This window comes from Echiichthys vipera (genome assembly GCF_963691815.1).
Source record: "Echiichthys vipera genome assembly, chromosome: 13".
NCBI lineage: Eukaryota > Metazoa > Chordata > Actinopteri > Perciformes > Trachinidae > Echiichthys > Echiichthys vipera.
In genome coordinates this window covers 5,680,766-5,698,036 of record NC_139838.1, presented here as the reverse complement: position 1 = coordinate 5,698,036, position 17,271 = coordinate 5,680,766, and the positions used below count along the sequence as shown (strand labels likewise).

Genomic DNA, 17,271 nt, shown 5'->3' with positions numbered 1-17,271 from the left:
GGTCACTTGATGCCCTCTGGCCCAAAACCACTTTTTCCTATTGAATTACACAGCCAATGAGACATCTGTAAACCCGTGACAATTTTGTTTTTAGTGTCACAGCCCCCATAAAATGACTTTTTGTTGCATAGGAATGAACGGGGCTCCGTCTCGAATGCTGTATCAGGTTTTTATTATACATCCATGCCCTATACACGCATTATATGTCATGAATCGTCTGCTTGTGCAACACGTCTTGTTCCATTTTTATGTCTGTTCCATAATGTCCTTTACGCCACATGTATCTCACAAACCTCAGTAACTGTAACACAAGGTGTATACTTTCCTTTTGAGCAGAATAACCTCTGCAACAGTATTGCTTGGATGATTTTAACCAAATGGGACAAACCTAGTGGCGTAAAATCATTGCATTAAAGCCCAACATGATGCATGAAGGTTAATGGACTGCATTTATTTACTCTATAATTAAGCCTCTCATTCACCCATACACTAATGGCAGCACCTTGCTCAAGGACACTTGACATGTGGACAGGGGGAGCCAGGAATCGGAATTTACTGTTTTATATATATTAGAAACAGTAGAAATAAAATGAAAGCTTAGAATTAGGTGAGACAAACGAGGGAATAAAAACATAGGGGTTGGATGGAGAAGGCCACTCTGAAGAGGTGGGTTTCAAGGGCTGTCTTGATTAATTGCTTGTTTTGCAATCATACAATAAATCGCTAATCATGATAGTTTAAATTTAACTTAACATAAATTTAATTTATTGACTAATTGTTGCAGTTCTACATTGCAAAATGTCTCCAATATGAACAAAATAGTGAACTTCAAATGAAGATTTCGGCTAATAGCATCACTGTAACAGTACAGTAGATGAGTAATAATAACAAACTAAAAGGAGTCTCATGGTTTGGGACATGTCTATAATATTATGTGTGTACAATTTATGACTGGTGGACAACCTGCCACAGCTTGTTATGCTTATGTAGCCTTTGCAGTCTGTTAGAGCCAGCTTTACCAATTTATTTGATGCAAATAAACGTTAAATGCCCGATAAGACCTCACAGATGATTTCTAATTCTGTGAGGGCCACTGCTCAGGGTGAAGTTGGGCAGCACTATTGGCAGTTATAAGAGGATACCAATTTGTTATAAACAGTTGCTTAAGTTGTCTTGTCCTAAAAAAAAAAAAATCAACTAGTTAATTAAATGAATAAATATGCAATTAAGCTGTTCTGCCTCAGGCTTAATAAGTGAAAACACATGTGTGTGGGGAGGGCCTTTAATATTTATTACAACTCTCACACTACAGGTCCACATGTTCAAACTTGTACAACTGACAGGAGGCATATGTAATTATTTGTTGCATCCATGCATTACAAATTATGGCAAATGAAAAGGCATGCTTTAATTTAATGAGGGTCTCTATTTTTACCCTGTAGGGGAATACCAACATTCAAACTACTGCTCATTAGGGATGCAACCATTTATCAGCAGAACATTGGTATCGACCATGATTCCCCTCGTTGAGTGCCATCGGCCTAATATTTAATAACGTAATAGCTAAACTCCCTGGGTCAACAGAGGTAGGGTGTGGCTGCTGCCAGCTTCACTGTGTGCCACTGTATATAATGGACCGTAACGGTGAAACTCCATGGACTTCGTAAGCGGTGGGACCCGGCTCTCACAGGATGCCCATAGCACATCGTCCATTATATCTAACCTATGCAGCTACATGAGTCAGAGGCTACGCAGCCCTCCAAAAATGTAAAAAATATATAGAACTGAGTAAAAAAACTAATATAATCTCTTTAAAATGATTTAAAAAAAACATACCTCATTGTACCAGAAGCCAATGTGAGACAGCACGGCTTCCAAACCTGCAGAACCAACTGCATTAAAACTCAATGACACACGTTGCAGCCGTCAGCAGGCACACGCTACCAATAGAGTGGGTGTAGCTGGTAAAAAAAACTGCTGTGACCTGAGGTCAAAGGGTGCAAAGCACACATGTGGTTTGTTTACAGTGAAAGAAAATATCGGCCGTGTGGGAGTATTATGCCGTGTGGGCAAAGATCGGCGATGCAATCTGCCACCAGCAAGACTCAGTCCTTGATACATCATTTAAGAAAGGGAAAAATTCCCCACGGACAGCACCAAAGATAAAGTGATTACTAACAAGGTAATGGAGTTCATTGTATTGGATATGCAGCCTTTCTCTGTATTGGAGGACATTCATGGAATAACGTAGCTGGATATTTATTTATTTATTTCGCACATCAGTTGGTTAGTTAAATCATCATCACACATTATCTTGGTTTACAAAGGGAAAGAGGGAGAAGCAAAAGCTTATCTAGTCCCGCTCCTGATATACTGTATAGTGAGTTTGGATGCTAGCCCTGTGAGTATGCTTAGCCTCACAGCACAGTGGACTAAAACATTTGAACTCACCAAAAGCAGTGTTACACTCTAAGGATAATATATTAATATTATTTTATTGTGTTTGTAATGGCTTTTTTTGGGCATATTGGGCTATGTAAGAACAAGAAAATGATTGTCATTGAGTAGGTAATGTTGGTTGTGTTGCAGCTAAAGGGGCTTTTGAAGCAGTACTTTTCCTTGTGAAAGAATATTAAAAGGTTGTTTCAGAAACTGGTTGATTGAAATCTGAAATTTGATTGAATTTGTGCTCGGTTAAAGATACTGTAATGAAGGGTTGATGCATTTACAACAGCTCAGTTATTTTTTGTAATGAAGATTTCGTTTTACTGTCACAATAGGGGGAACAAATAACAACAAAACATTGGCCAAATTATTATTTTATCTGCCCAGAATTTCCCCATTAGTGCATCCCTATTGTCGTGTATTTAATGAATACATTTTTGGCTTATTGTTACTGAATCAAATCAGGGGTTCTGTAAATGAATGGGAAAATAAACGATTGTTGAGATACCTTGTTTCTAGCAAGTAGGCCGTAACTGCAGACGAGCCTCTGGGACCTCATTCCTTTGGAGTTCCTTTGGAAACCCAACAGCGTCGCCTGCATGACATCATTAGATTGGCAGCTCTCACCACCTTTATGCTGCATGAAGCCTTTATGTGCTCCATAAGTCTGTTGATCCACCATTGTGACACAGCAGTCAAGGAAATGTTACTGCACCACTCAGACACATCAGAGTGAGCCTGGCTCAACATTCAGACTTGAACGTTCCCTTTCGTTGCACTTTAAGGTCGCTCTCACACCTAGTGGATTCAATTAAGGGGTAGAGTTGCAACATTGTTGCATTTTTAATTTAGTTTGGTTTCCTTTCGCACTGCACCAAACATGTCAAGCAAACCAAACACTATAATGGCAATACAACTATGTACGTGCACACGTGTACAGTAACCTACCACTAGTTGGCACCTCTGTTGTTTGGTGTGCGGTGCTGGACATGAAGAGGGGCACGATCACCTCCGCTCTCCACCACGACTGAACGCTCCCTTAACACTAATGGTGTTGGTGAGGGAACCCTGCCTGTGTTCTTGTATGGATTTTCAATCCCGCTCCTGGAAAAAATCTCAACGTTGACTTCCACTACCACCCACTCCGGTTTTTCAAGAGCATTTTTTTCTTGATGTCCCGGTGAACTTTTTTTTTTTTTTTAAGATGTCCTCATGATGCGGTAAAGAACAGTCCAATACAGTTAATCTACAGTTTATTTGATCATACCTGCATTCTTTCTAACATGATCCTGGATATCAGCTTTTTCCACTGCTGTGTCTATTTTCTTTCAGTTTGTCCTAGTTTTTTTAAAATAGTAGGCTATATCCTATAAATTCTTCACAATAAAAGACCCCCATTGTTTTGTTATTCAAATGCTTTTATTGTGAAGCAGCGGAATCAGGAGCTGGAGCTTCATCTGCAGTCACTTAACATGACAAAAAGACACAGAGACTATGGAAATGTCTTTCTTTCTGCTCTCCTGCACAAATCACGTCAGGTAAACATCATTATTCTTTACAAGAGGGATTCCCTGAACCGCCAGGTATCACTTTTAGAAGGGCCCCCACCATCAAGGAGAAATTAGTAAGGAGTTGTCTCACAAACCAGACACCTGGCTGTGTCGACCAAAGGGCAACTTTCGGACTACTAACTGTAAATGCTGTGAAAATATGGTTAAAACAGACACTTTTAGGGATGTGTTTAGCTTTTTCCAGTTACATAAACTGTAACACCACTCGTGTTGTGTACTGACTTGAATGTATCTGTGGCTGTTTCTATATAGGACTTACTAAAAGAAGACTGAGGGACAGAGTGGCAGAACATGCTGTAGATATGCATTTCAAACAAGGACTGTGAATGATCCCGTGGCCAAACATCATATGGAAGCACGACACACAGACGATTCATCTCTACAAGTGTCAGGTATTGAGGTTATTAGTGTTGATGTAAGATAAAGTCAAACGCCTCAAACAGAGAGAGGCTTACTGGATCTAGGCCCTGGAGGCCGCCAGCTTTCCGGGCCTCAATGAAGACTTTGACCTCTTGATAGATATATATTTTGTTGTGTAATGATTAGACATCTTTATCTGGTTTTTGATATTTTCTTTATATTATTACTCGCACATTTGCACTGCACATAGTCATTTGGATTCTTTTGGGGGGGTTTGTCTGCACATTAGTTGCATTGCTTTTTGTATGGTCTCCATTTTGGAATCCATGGTTTATGTTTGATTGTAATATTTTTATCTTGTTAATGGTCAAATTAGTCTGTCTATTGGTAGTAGAAGTAGAATCTCTCCAGGACCCTGATGGTGCTTCCAGAGTGCTCCTGCCGGGTCCTCCTGCAGGCCTGGAGGAGCTCTGCACTGATCTAAGGATTCACAGCTCAACTTGATTTTACTACAATTGCTTGGACGTGTCTTTTGTCTTCATACACCCCGAGGAAGGCCCAAGCCGACACGAGTAGGGTTTTGTTTTGTTTTTTTAAATTGTACCCACTAAAATAAGGGTTTTTTAACTTTTCCAAACCCACCTGAGTGCCTGCATTTTTTTTTCTGATGATTATTTATATCTTCATAAAATAGACCCCAAATTCCGAACATATTACACACATCCTGCCGTTTGTGAGAGAGAAAAGTCGGAAGTAGGAAATCGCTTTTTCATGAATCATCTCACGTTTCTCTAATAATGATTTCTGTGAGATAAGAGTAACAACTGAAATTCACCCACGACTCAACATTAACAAAAACATCAAATGAATGAATTCATATATGGAGATGAGATCCTAAAAGGAAATGATGTACATGTTTATTTCCATACGCAATGGGAAATTGGAATCAGATCACAAGTGGTCACTGAAGACGCATGTGGAGACACATGCTGCTGCCAGGTGTTAACAGACAGACTGAGAGCTGTCCACTTGTGATCAGATCACTCAGGGTGGATGTTTTTACCAGGTGGAAACAAGTGCTATTTCTCGGCAAGGAAGCAAGTACAAGCACTTTCATTAGTGGGTCATATGATCAATCACCATTGTTTTCACTCGCTCTTTCATAGTTAGAAACTTAACAGACAATTAACTAGATGAAAATCTTATAACTTTGCTAATTTGAAGGACTAAACTGAATGGATTGAGCAGGTGGAGCAGGCGCCCCATGTACAGAGGCTAATCCTTGCTGCAGCAGCGTGGGTTGGACTCTGACCTGTGGCCCTTTGCTGTATGTCACCCCCTCTCTCTCCTCCCTGTTTCCTATCGATGTTCAGCTGTACTGTAAAATAAAGCCACAAGGCCAAAGACATGATACAAAAAATGAATAAATACTGAATCAAGTGCATGTAATAATTTACTAAGAAATCGGGTGACAGACTCACTCAGTGATGTAGATGACACAAGTTTAATTTGCAATATAATGTATAATGTGCTCTGATGCCACTGCTTTCCCCTATTAGGAGTCAACTTTTCAACAAGTGTCAATCATAGAGGGGTGGGGCATCCATCTGAGTCCAACAGGTTCCATCATACAGTAGCTGTATTAAGCATACTGCTGGCCTGCATGTACAATAAACTACATTGTTCGCAAATTGCACTAATATATAAATATATATATATATATAGATAGATAGATATATGTGTATACTCTAGGCTGCACTGTTGCAAGCATGAGCCAGCTCTGTGAGTTGAAGCTGCTTACAGAAGTGTGGAAGTATATTGATTGATGACAAAAGATTTAAAAGAGCACAAAACTAATTCTGAGCACTACTCAAGTCTCTTAAGTGCACAGGCGCAGATTGGTAAGAGCAGAAACGCTCAGTTCTCAGCCCGCGCTCTGCATTTTCTCCAGCTGTTCTGGCAGCATCAAAGCACTTGAGATAGCAACAGGTCGCTTGCCAACTTTGACTGGTAAGTATATGCGCAAGACAAAAATCCGCTTTTGAATATAATGAACAACATATTCATGCCTATGTGATTTATCGTTTAGCCTACAATTTCCATAATGGTGGATGGATGGATCTGCACTGTAGATGGAAATTCTGCCAGATCCTGAGGATCCTTCTGATCCCTTGCCATCACCTAGTTTATTCAAACCAGTATGTCAGATTTGCGCCACACCTGTAATGATTTGCTGTCATTCTGAATGTAACCACAGCCCATAATTATGTAACTATCATTAGTAGTATTTGTTGGATTTATAAAGGCAGCATTCTATTCAGAAGAGCTGAAGAACCTCATTCCTACATGTTTATTTTCTTATAATGGTTCTAATTAGGGATGGGCATGGGTACCTGAGTACGCAATTTGGGCATCAGTATTCATTTAACAGATCGAGTGCTCGCTCCTTCTTGTTTTTGCTCTATAACTGTCAATTATTATACAACAATGTGCTACATTAACAGCTAGCTGCATGAGCCAGTTGTTAATGTAGCACATCGTTCAACATGCTAATGAAGTTATTTTTGGCATGATTGTTTTTGACCACGGATAACAGCACAGTGTCTGCCCCACTGAAGTGAATCTGCCACATAATGGTACAGTAGATGGGTAGTAGATTCATCTAATGATAAGTCAGCTAGCTAGGGCACCCTGCGTCCCTCCACATCTACCCACCGTCTGTGTCATCTCCGTCATCTACCTCCACAAATAGAATCTCATTCTGTGGGGAACACTGCAGTTATTTCATTGGAATAAAACCACAAAACATGAATAAATGTAAGGTGAATAAAGTTAAGTACGTTAACTCATCCAGGAACGTTATTTCTGCCTGAGTCAAGACTGTATCAGAAACTTGTTTGGACCCTTATACTCTTTTTATTCAAGAGTAAACTTAAAACTTTCCTTTTTGATAAAGCTTAAAGCTAGGACTTACGAGCCCTCAGTTATTTTTAAGCTGATTTTGTTCTGCTTATTTAATGATGCTGCTATAGGCCTAGTCTGCCGGGGGATAATCCTGTTCCTGATACTCTGAGCTTCTCTCCTCTCTGTCTGTATCATTCATGTCTCATCAATGCATGTTACTAATTCAACTTCTTCCCTGGAGTTGTTTGTGCTTTGTCATCTCGCAGGTCTCTGCTGATCGTGGTGGTGCCTGCTGCCATGGTCCTGCATGACACTTCCTGCTGCTATTATCACTATTACTCATATATATTTATATCATTAGTCTAATAAACTATGAAATTTGTAGCCATAAAAACACCATCAGTGGTATGTCTCACTGTATCGTAGCTGCTATTGCTGCTGCTTATCATTTATCATGTTTGCCACCATAATTATTATCATTGTCATATTCTATCACCTTAGCTGTGCTTGTTTCTACTATTCTGCTGTATTAACTGCCATAACATATAAGACATGTTATGGATATTATTATAGTTACTGGAAGTGTGTCTGTCTTTCTCTCTCTCTGTCCATCTTTTCTCTCTTTCTCTCTCCTTTTCTTCCTCCCCAACCGGTGCAGACAGATGTCCGTCCTCCACAGAGCTGGGTCTGTCTGACATTCCTGTCTGTTGTAGGGAAGGTTTTCAACGCCACCGTACTCTACTGGGGAAATGTTGGGTCTCAGTAAATGGTATATAAGTCATAGAGTGTGGTCTTTACCTAATCTGTAAAGTGTCCTGAGATTACTTTCTTATGATCTGGCACTATAAATAAAATTAAATTGAATTGAATTGAAATGAATAAACGGTTACTTTTCTTTACTTGAGTGCTTTATAAAATTGAATGTGAGTACATAAATATGGAAATGACTTTAAATGCCCATCCCTATTTCCAAACCATCTCTATTTAAATTATTCATAGAAACCAAAGAAGAAAAAACAAACATCTGGCTCAGAAAATCACACAAGAAATACAGGATCTCACGCATTTTACTTGGCCACTATGATACAGAACTACTTTTAGATTCATTTGAAATTTTACTCTGCCATAATGGACGGAAACTAGATCATTTGCCAACCAAATTATTACGATTTTTAGAGTATCAATGCTTGATTTTTTACATTTAGTTTTTTTTTAAAAGATAATTCAGACACCAAACACTGCTCTTCGCCTTCATCTGATGTTTTAAAAAGGTCAAATCGAACAGGCATCGCCCTGCTCTCAGTCTGAGTTTGCGCTCAAGAGACTCAGACGTCCAAAAGTGAGCAAGAGCAGCTTGATCGTTGTGAGCATGAGAATCCCTGTTGTTGGCTCAAACGTAGTCGTACAATTCCTCTCGCATGCACAAATCACTCTCAAAGGCTGGCTTGCAGATCGAGTAGCGCTAGAATTGGTTTTGTGCTCTCCCATAATTTTGTCATCAATATACTCCCATACACAGGCTCCCACAAAACACTGGCGCACAGGCAGCTGGACGACCTTAAATACCCTCAGCCGAGGACTGCTGCCTTCAGTAGCTCCTTGGAAACTCCCTTTTTCCACGATGTTAAATGTGACTTGTCATGCATTGGAGAGCTGCTTTGAAAATAGAAATGGCTGTGTCAACACAAGTATTTTTAAATGTATTTGTGCTATTTGGTTAGTGTGCAGCTATTTAAGTAACCAATGTGCCTGAATCGAAAATGTGTAAATGACAAAGTATATCATAGAAAAAGAATATTATTCACATCATTGATGATTTTTTATTTCTAATTAAATTGTCAGGTTATATGCTCACTCCCTCCCAATTAAAAAAAAGAAGCAGATAAGGGCCAGTGACTGAAATGCTGTTGCTGGTTTTTTTTTAATTGATTTTACTTACATTACTTACTTATTAGTCTGTTTTATGCACTGAGGAGGACAATGTGCTTTTAAACATTGCTTCTAACACAAGCTGCTGTCATGGTTTCAATGCTATCCGCCTCCTAAACCACACATCTCCGCACACACGGGGGGAAAAGCTCCAACTACCTTGCTGGATTGTGCTTGTATTTTCAGACAGCCTTGGAAGGCATCGTTTTATACTCACGGTAACATCATAGACTGGGAAACACGGTACCTATGACAACTACAGCTAGGCAAAAAAGGACAGTTTATAATGATTTTTAAATAGGCCGAGTTAACTTTACCGTCGCAAACAAATCTTTCCCCCTAAAAATAAATGAACATATGTTGTCAAATCAAGCAGAAAAGTAAGTCAGACTTCAGTTTATGGGACGTTAGTGACACACCGAAGTGTTCAAGGTCACTAAAGCACTGTGTTGCTTATTTTCGCATGCCAGATGTTGACGCTTAAGTGAAGTTCGTGCAGCGAAAACGAAAGCAAAGGTTACACCGGAGACAGCGCGCCGAAATATATTTCTGACATATATTTCTGACATACATTTCAGGCCAAAGAAGTAAAAGTGAGCCAGAACCTGCCACACGGCTGTTATCATAAGCTGGCAGATTGTCCTATAGGCTTTGAAGGCAACGATAACTCGGGCCCATAAACCAACTCCCTCAAGTGTTGATAAAAGCTAGCCCGGGTTCTCTTTTACTGACAGAACCTCAACCAAAATATCCGTCAATTTAAAGTGCTCTCGCTTTTTGTTCCAATTGTCGATAATGAACAACAACTTATGAGTAAGTTTCTCCATTATTACTTGACAGTGTTCAATTCGGCGTGAATAAAAGACACCAGAAATGTAATAAAGTCTCAACTTTTTAGATCAATTCTCTTGTCATTCCTCCTACCTCATTCCCGAAAAATGCACCACCGTGCACGCGAAGGAGCGGCGTAAACCAATTATAAAGTTGAAATATCACAGTGATAAAGTGCTGCTTGCTAAATAAACGTTGCTCCGAATTTTCAAAGAGACTCAAATTATTCTGGAAAGGTCCAAGGCACGCTCACCCAGGTGTAAACCGTCTGCCGATAAGAGAGGCGACGTTGAATTGCAGAAATTTCGAATGTAGTTCGGGCAAACATTTTCCCACCCACATGACTTAAAGGGCACATATGTGGTGGTGTTAAATGCGTAAACGTTCATGTGGACATTCGGCTCGGGGAGCCCGATGTACGGCTACCTAGCTGTCAGGCACTGCGTTTGGAGAGGCTGTCATTGGCGAGACTGCTGTCAAAAAAATACCCCCCCCCCCCCTCCAAAAAAAACCCAAAACATACCGCATATGCGAGATGAAGCTCCTTCCAAATATTATGTGCAGTCCCGGTGTCTTTGTATTCCTCCTCAACTGGAACCGGTGGTGATCTCCGTCGGCTAAACTGAGCGGGACACAGCGCCAGGGTTTAACCTGAAATGACCCGCGCCGGTGCAAATCAGGCGAGGGCTGCGCGTGTGTCTGCGCGTGTACCGGGGCTGTGTGAGTGAGAGGAGTCGGAGCGAGCGGGTCTATGCGGCGGCGGCGACGGGAGGCTGCGCTCGGAACGCGAAAAAACTTCACCGCGGAGCCGAAAACAAAGCTTCATAAGCGGCGCACCGACGAAACTGACAATTGTAGCGCTCCGACTAATCGCTCCGGGGAATCAGAGAGCCGAATCACGGGCAGGAACCGACCAAAATAAGCCTCGCCCTTATTACAAACTCCCAAGTTTTTTCCCCCTTTTTTCGATGGCGGTTGGTTGTTTTTACAGCCTGGTACATGCCGACAGGGCAGGAAACATGCTCCAACTTACTGTGTGTGCGTGTGTGTGTGTGTGTGCGTGTGTGTGTGTGTGTGTGTGCGTGCGTGAGTGTGTGTGTGTGTGTTTATCTATGTTCAAGGAAATCCAGCAAGAGGATTTCAATTTAATTATTACTATTATTCAGAATCAGATATACTCTAATACTTCTTGGGGAAACTATTTTTTTATTACTATTAGTAATAATAATAATAATAATAATATAACTATTATTTAGAACAAGGCTGTGTTATTTGTTTATAAATATAATACATTGTATTATATGAACCACGTAATTGTTTTGTATTCTACTGTTTTCCAGAGTAAGTTGGTCAGTGGTGATGTGCATGCGTGCTCCACAAATCATAATGGACAAAAATACTTCATGTAGATCACCAATTTATCAAGATAAGACACACCTTCATTGATTCCCAGCAGGGGAATTCTGTAAAACTGCAACAATAGAGGTCAATACAGATGACCCTGATTGAAGGTTACATAAATACATTAGAAGAGGTAGCAATCATAAACCAAAATAGAATGAAATTAAATGGAAACTCACTCTCACTCATTACTCATCTTCACCCTCTTATTCGGGGTCTGGTCGCAGGGGCAGCAGCTCTAGCAGGGGACCCCAAACTTCAAACTTCCCTTTCCCGGGCCACATTTACCAGCTCTAAACGGAAACTATACAAGTGTATGTATTTGGGGCGTGGTCTCTTGAGTGACAGCTAGCCCCTGGCCCTCACTTCTCCTCGGAGGTAAACATCAGCCAGATGGACGAAGCCCCCCCCAACGTCACATACATGCCCTTTTTTGGTAAGAGGAAATGCCGAGGAGTCAAAGTCTGAGACGATTGCGACTCCAGTAGGCGAGGACGATTGGATGTACAGAGTAAGTCTCGCTCACTTCCCCCACTAATTTCCCAGAGTTTTACAGTATAACTTAGGCTGTGTCTTAGAGCGTTACTCCCGTACAGTTATGTGCTACTTTGCCCAGACTTACAAGGTAACTAATTTCCCACCAATCATTTTAACTACCAGGTATATTAGAAATTAAATAGTCTGCTGTACAATATGTTCACAATTATTATAAAAAACGGGCAAATTAGTGGGGGAAGTGAGCAAGAGTTACTCTGTACTTCTATGGAAGTTGGTGTAAAGCAGGATGTAAGTTAACCGGAGTTACGTGCTAAGACGCAGCCTAGTTACACTGATATGCACGGGGGAAATGGGGGGGAGTGTACGGGAGTTGCTCAGTACTTGTATAAATTAAGTGGCAACCTAAACGGAATGTGAGGGATAGGTCCGCTCTAAATTGCTCTATGTGTGTGCTCTAAGATGGTTAAGAACGGGCTGAAATTTGGGTCTGAATCGGGTGTGTCAGCTGGTAAAATGGTGGTCCCACCTTTGTTGGTCCCAGAGTGTTTTATTTGGGATTTGACTAGGCTGAAAGTGAGGCCTGGTGGGGGCATTTATGCAAGACCCATATGGGCCCCACCACCTGAGCCACACGTGAGCTTACATGCCAATCGCAGCTGAAATTTGTTGAGAGACGGGGTACACTAGGCCGCCAGTCAATCACAGGCCTGAAACAGTCCGTAGCCTGATATAAGACAGAACTGTCAACTAGTTACACTCGGACACTGCCTGCACTCTGTGGGGGAGGAGGATTTGCTTTTCCCTAACCGATCGCAAAGGACCTGTGTTTCAAGCCGGCTTACTTCAGCATTAATGCTGAATGTAAAAGGGGTAAAATAATTACATTTTGCGGCCCTTCTAGATTTTCCAAATCTTATCGAACAGAATTTGATTCAAATTTGTATCCGTCAACTCAGCGGAGCGGGCAGATTCAAAGGTCTGGACGTTGGCAATAAGGACAGACTATTCACACACACATTCACAGCTGAACATACCATACGACAAAATTGCTGTTAATAATTCAAATTTATTACAGCACTCAAGTAACACATTAATAATCCACTATTAGCAGACACTGAATACGTCAGAGTGGATTGCATTTGTTCTGAAAAAGGCTCATGTCGAAATAACATCACTATTCACCGCAGGCTGTATGCACGTGAAAAAGAATATACATATATGATAATACACTTGTGTTTACTGACAGCCATTATTTTAGAAAATAGTAGGACAGACACACGTTGAGACTACAGACTCTCAGCAGGTTCCCAGAACACTGTGTTTTATAGCTGAACACATAGCTTCATTGCTCTCAGTAACATTTTTTAGAAGTGAAGATAAAACAGTTATTTAACTGCAGCTCATTAATGCTGGTAAAAAATGAAAGAGTTAGCACTAAGGGCACACAGTATTATCATCTATTATGTATTCTTAAAGATCACAAGCTACAGGTCAGTATATTAATATAACAAAATCAGGACAGATAATAAATTATGACAATGGCAAGTAAGGATACATAGAGGGACAGCAACAGAGAGTGACTGAGCCTGTGCTCAATTTGTATGTGTGTATGTGTGTGTGTGTGTGTGTTTGTGTGTGTGTGTGTTCCTATCACCCCTGTGCCAGGTGACAGCCTACTTGGACCATACACAGTCCTTTTTTAAGCTCTTACAAGCCCTGTTCAGACCTGGCATTGCCATGCGTCTTGGGTGATCCTATCACGAGTGGACAGCTCTCAGTACGTCAGTTCAGTTCACACCTGGCATTAAAATGTGTCTCCTTCTACCAGAGAAGACCATTAAGACTTTACAGACCATGCCCCCTTCACAGCAGCTGAATTCTTGGGATAACACAAGATTACGTGAGAATCATGTTCACATGTCACACAAAAATCCATCCTGTCAGGCTCCAAGCAATGCGTTTGGGTTATGCATCGAAGATACCTGGCCAATCAGCGTCCTGTAAGGAGCTACTGGCAGTTAAGGGGGTGGGGGGAGTGGGGGTCGATGAAGACATGAGAGGTTCAAAACAACACTGGAGGCTCCTAAAGCGGTTAGCTGAAATAGCATCACTTTTATCAGAACTGGAGATTTCTTCTTCATTAAAAGAAGAGAACGATGCTGAAGGCTTTTCTCGGTGGAAAAGATGTTTTCTCTCTTCTCCTGACTGACTTTGGCGAGAGTTTGATAGACAGATGGTCCATTCAATCACCTGCCAGGTGTGTTTTGAAGCACCTGCCCTTTTCCAATCTGTCCAATGAGGCCTTCTCAGATGGTTCTGTGTAACAAACCACCCGTCGAGTCAGGTTATATGTCCCCAGGAAGTGCATCGGACTTTGAAACTAATTTGACATAGTGGCCAAACAGTAGAATTACAACTTTCTTGTCAGTCGTGTTCCATGGGCCAAACAGATTGTTTCTCATTTACTTGTAGACACAAGCTTTTCACATAAGTTAAGTAACTGGGATGTAAGAAATACATCACAGAGCCGCCCTGTAGTGGACATCAGGTAAATCTATTACACAAAAAGTACGTTACAGACAGTACATTTACATGGCGAAAAAGACGTCTGCAAATCTGTGGAGATAAGAGAGATGTTTTTTCAATTTGAATGTTCGTTATTTCATTTGATTTTGTTAACTATAATAACCTTGTATGCAGTCACTATGAGTCCCAATGTAGCCTACTGTGTAAAGGCCATCCTGGGCTTTCTGCTGATGTCATAGTGGTGTGGAAAAGCACATCTGGTGTCTTTTCAAAATGCAGCAATAGCGCTCTATGCCAGTAAGGAAGATAAGTGATTATATTTAGAAAGATAGGCCTATATTGTTTCTGTTAATCGTAGGGATTTTGCTTTTTTATTTACAATTATCTAACTATATTATATTACAAGTGTATGTTCATTTAAAGTGTTTCAATATCCACGTTTTAACCGATGTCCTTTTTCTTTTTTAACCATATTCCATAATTCAGGAAACAGCACTAAATGAGATGATTTGGTAGAAAATTATAGAAATTATAGTCATTGTGTGTGTTATACATACATTGTGTGCGTGTGTGTTATACACGCACACAATGTAACCAGTCAAAAGCATGCACAATATCTTAAATATTACATGTCTTAAAAGTGAATGTAATAATATCATGTAAATGTGCTGTTTGTAATGTACTTTTTGTGTAATAGATTAACCCGATGTCCACTCCAGGGCACTTTTTTGAGTAAAAAAATTCTTTGTGATGTATTTCTTTACTTATCTAATGTGAAAAGCTTGTGTCTACAAATGAACAAAACCTGCTTATAGATTCTGGAATCTTTTAAACGAGTAGAAAGAATAGGTGCTTTTTTTTTGCGCAGAAAAACATATCAGACACTGTACAATGTACAATACAGGTTTGGAGGGTGTGTGTAAGAATTCATTTATTTTGGACGTATTCAGATAAGCACAGCATGTGAAAATCACTCTCATATATTGGGATAAGAGATGTCGTAGAATGGTTATCTTTAAGACTTTGCTGCAGGATCTTCAGCCTATCAATCAATGATTCATTCAAGCCAGAATAGAATCAAATTGAAATCAAGACACTTTCACTGCAGACTTTCTGCTACCTTGTAGGATCACTCTGGGCCTTGGTTCCCCTGGGGCTCCGCTGAGGCCGGGGCTGCTTCAGGTCACAGCAGGGCTGCTCATGCGTTACCTCCAAAACACACACACAAGAATGAGAACAATGGCATTTCCTCATTTGGAGCTGGCGATTTCGTGATGAATAGTTTTGAAAGTCTTTCAGTAAATAAGATCAAATCCACTCTTATATAACAAGATAACAAAATGGAATATGTTATTTAACTTAACAAATTTATAAAGTATTGTCTTTAAATGACTTTTAATTTTGACAGTATAGCTGAAAATGATTTTTGTCGTAACTTTTGCCATTACAAAAGTTATTTTTATATTGAACTAAAGTTCTGCATCAAAACTGGCCAAGTGGAATACAACTTTTAATGATTATCCATAAATGCCCTTTTTATATTAACCTTTGTGACTCTAACATGGCTGCTGTAACTCTGTAAAGGACCATACGCTCTCTGTACATATGCTCAGTACAACTAGTTATAGTCCACTGACAAACCTAAAATGAATGACCCTTGGACAGTGGAATGCAGAATCCCCTGGAGCAGATATAATTGTTACCAGTTGTACTTTGTGATAATGTTGGATTGCATTGTTATAGTAGCCTGACATTAGACTGAATTGTCAGCTTGTTAAACTGTTTCCATGCTCTGTCTGACATTTCCTTCACTCTGACTGATTTCCATTGGGGAGGGGATCCGACTTTCCCTACCGGCTCATTGGTTAGTCTGTATGTTAAAGCGAGAAACCCCAGTTTCATGTCACGATGCCAGACCAATCAGTCAGCTCTGAGAAGAAGGCTGATACTAACATCTGGACCTGTGCAATCATTTAAGGGCTATTATTATATGGCTCCTTCATGTATCACAAATAAATAAGACAAACATTAACAGAATATTAGTTACTACTGCAACAGCAAGAAGTGAAGCTCAGCGTCTGTCCCGTAGCCTTTTATTTCCGCAAAGCTCTCACCAACGACTAAAAACCAGCGGCCTCTTGCTCGGTCACTCTCACTTTTTCTCTTCTGAGCTTCCTCCGTCTACGTTCATGACTTTGACCCTATGCCATGATTTCCATAGATATCCACCCGAGCCTGAATTTGTGATGGTCTACATTCATATAAAAAAGGATGATGTATTTTAGCCAAAAATAAAATTGTTGAAAGAAGTGGTATCGGAGTTATATATCATAGTCTTACCCTCTTGGCAGCATTTTTGGTAGTCCAACGTGTGTTTGTAGATCAGAGCCTTTACTCTTTCAGGTTTCCGCTGAGCATCTGGAAATGTTTCTACAAAATAACAACAACCCCCCCCCCACACACACACACACACTGTACACACACACACACACACACACACATAAAACCTAAAGTTTAGATATTAATTTCCATTCATTTAATAGGAAGCTAGTTTTAATAAAAAATGTAGCTTTAGTAAACCAGAATAATAAGCTCTACCAGAAAACATGAAGTCTAGATCAGTAATTACAGTTATACACCCTGTGTAAAGACACATTTAAAAGTGACCAAATTAAGTAGATACAAGTCTCACACCCAAACATATTTTAATAAAAGAGCGCTGTCTGAATGCAGATTTGGCCAAATGTTTGCTTGCCAACGAGGCGTCTATATCTTAGCTCTTAAAGTGAAATTCTGGTGTAAAATC

At 40.3% G+C, this 17,271-nt stretch overlaps 1 protein-coding gene across 2 annotated transcripts in view; it reads right to left on the bottom strand.

The window, feature by feature from the left end:
- thrb (thyroid hormone receptor beta) overlaps window positions 1–10,981 on the bottom strand; it is a 159,626-nt gene extending 148,645 nt beyond the window's left edge. The window contains exon 1 of one of the 2 annotated variants that reach the window (XM_083925766.1): window positions 10,564–10,981. The gene's annotated coding sequence lies outside the window, so the exon portion shown is untranslated. The remainder of the gene's footprint in view (window positions 1–10,563) is intronic. The other variant, XM_083925767.1, reaches the window with a different exon arrangement.
- Window positions 10,982–17,271: the final 6,290 nt, after the last annotated feature.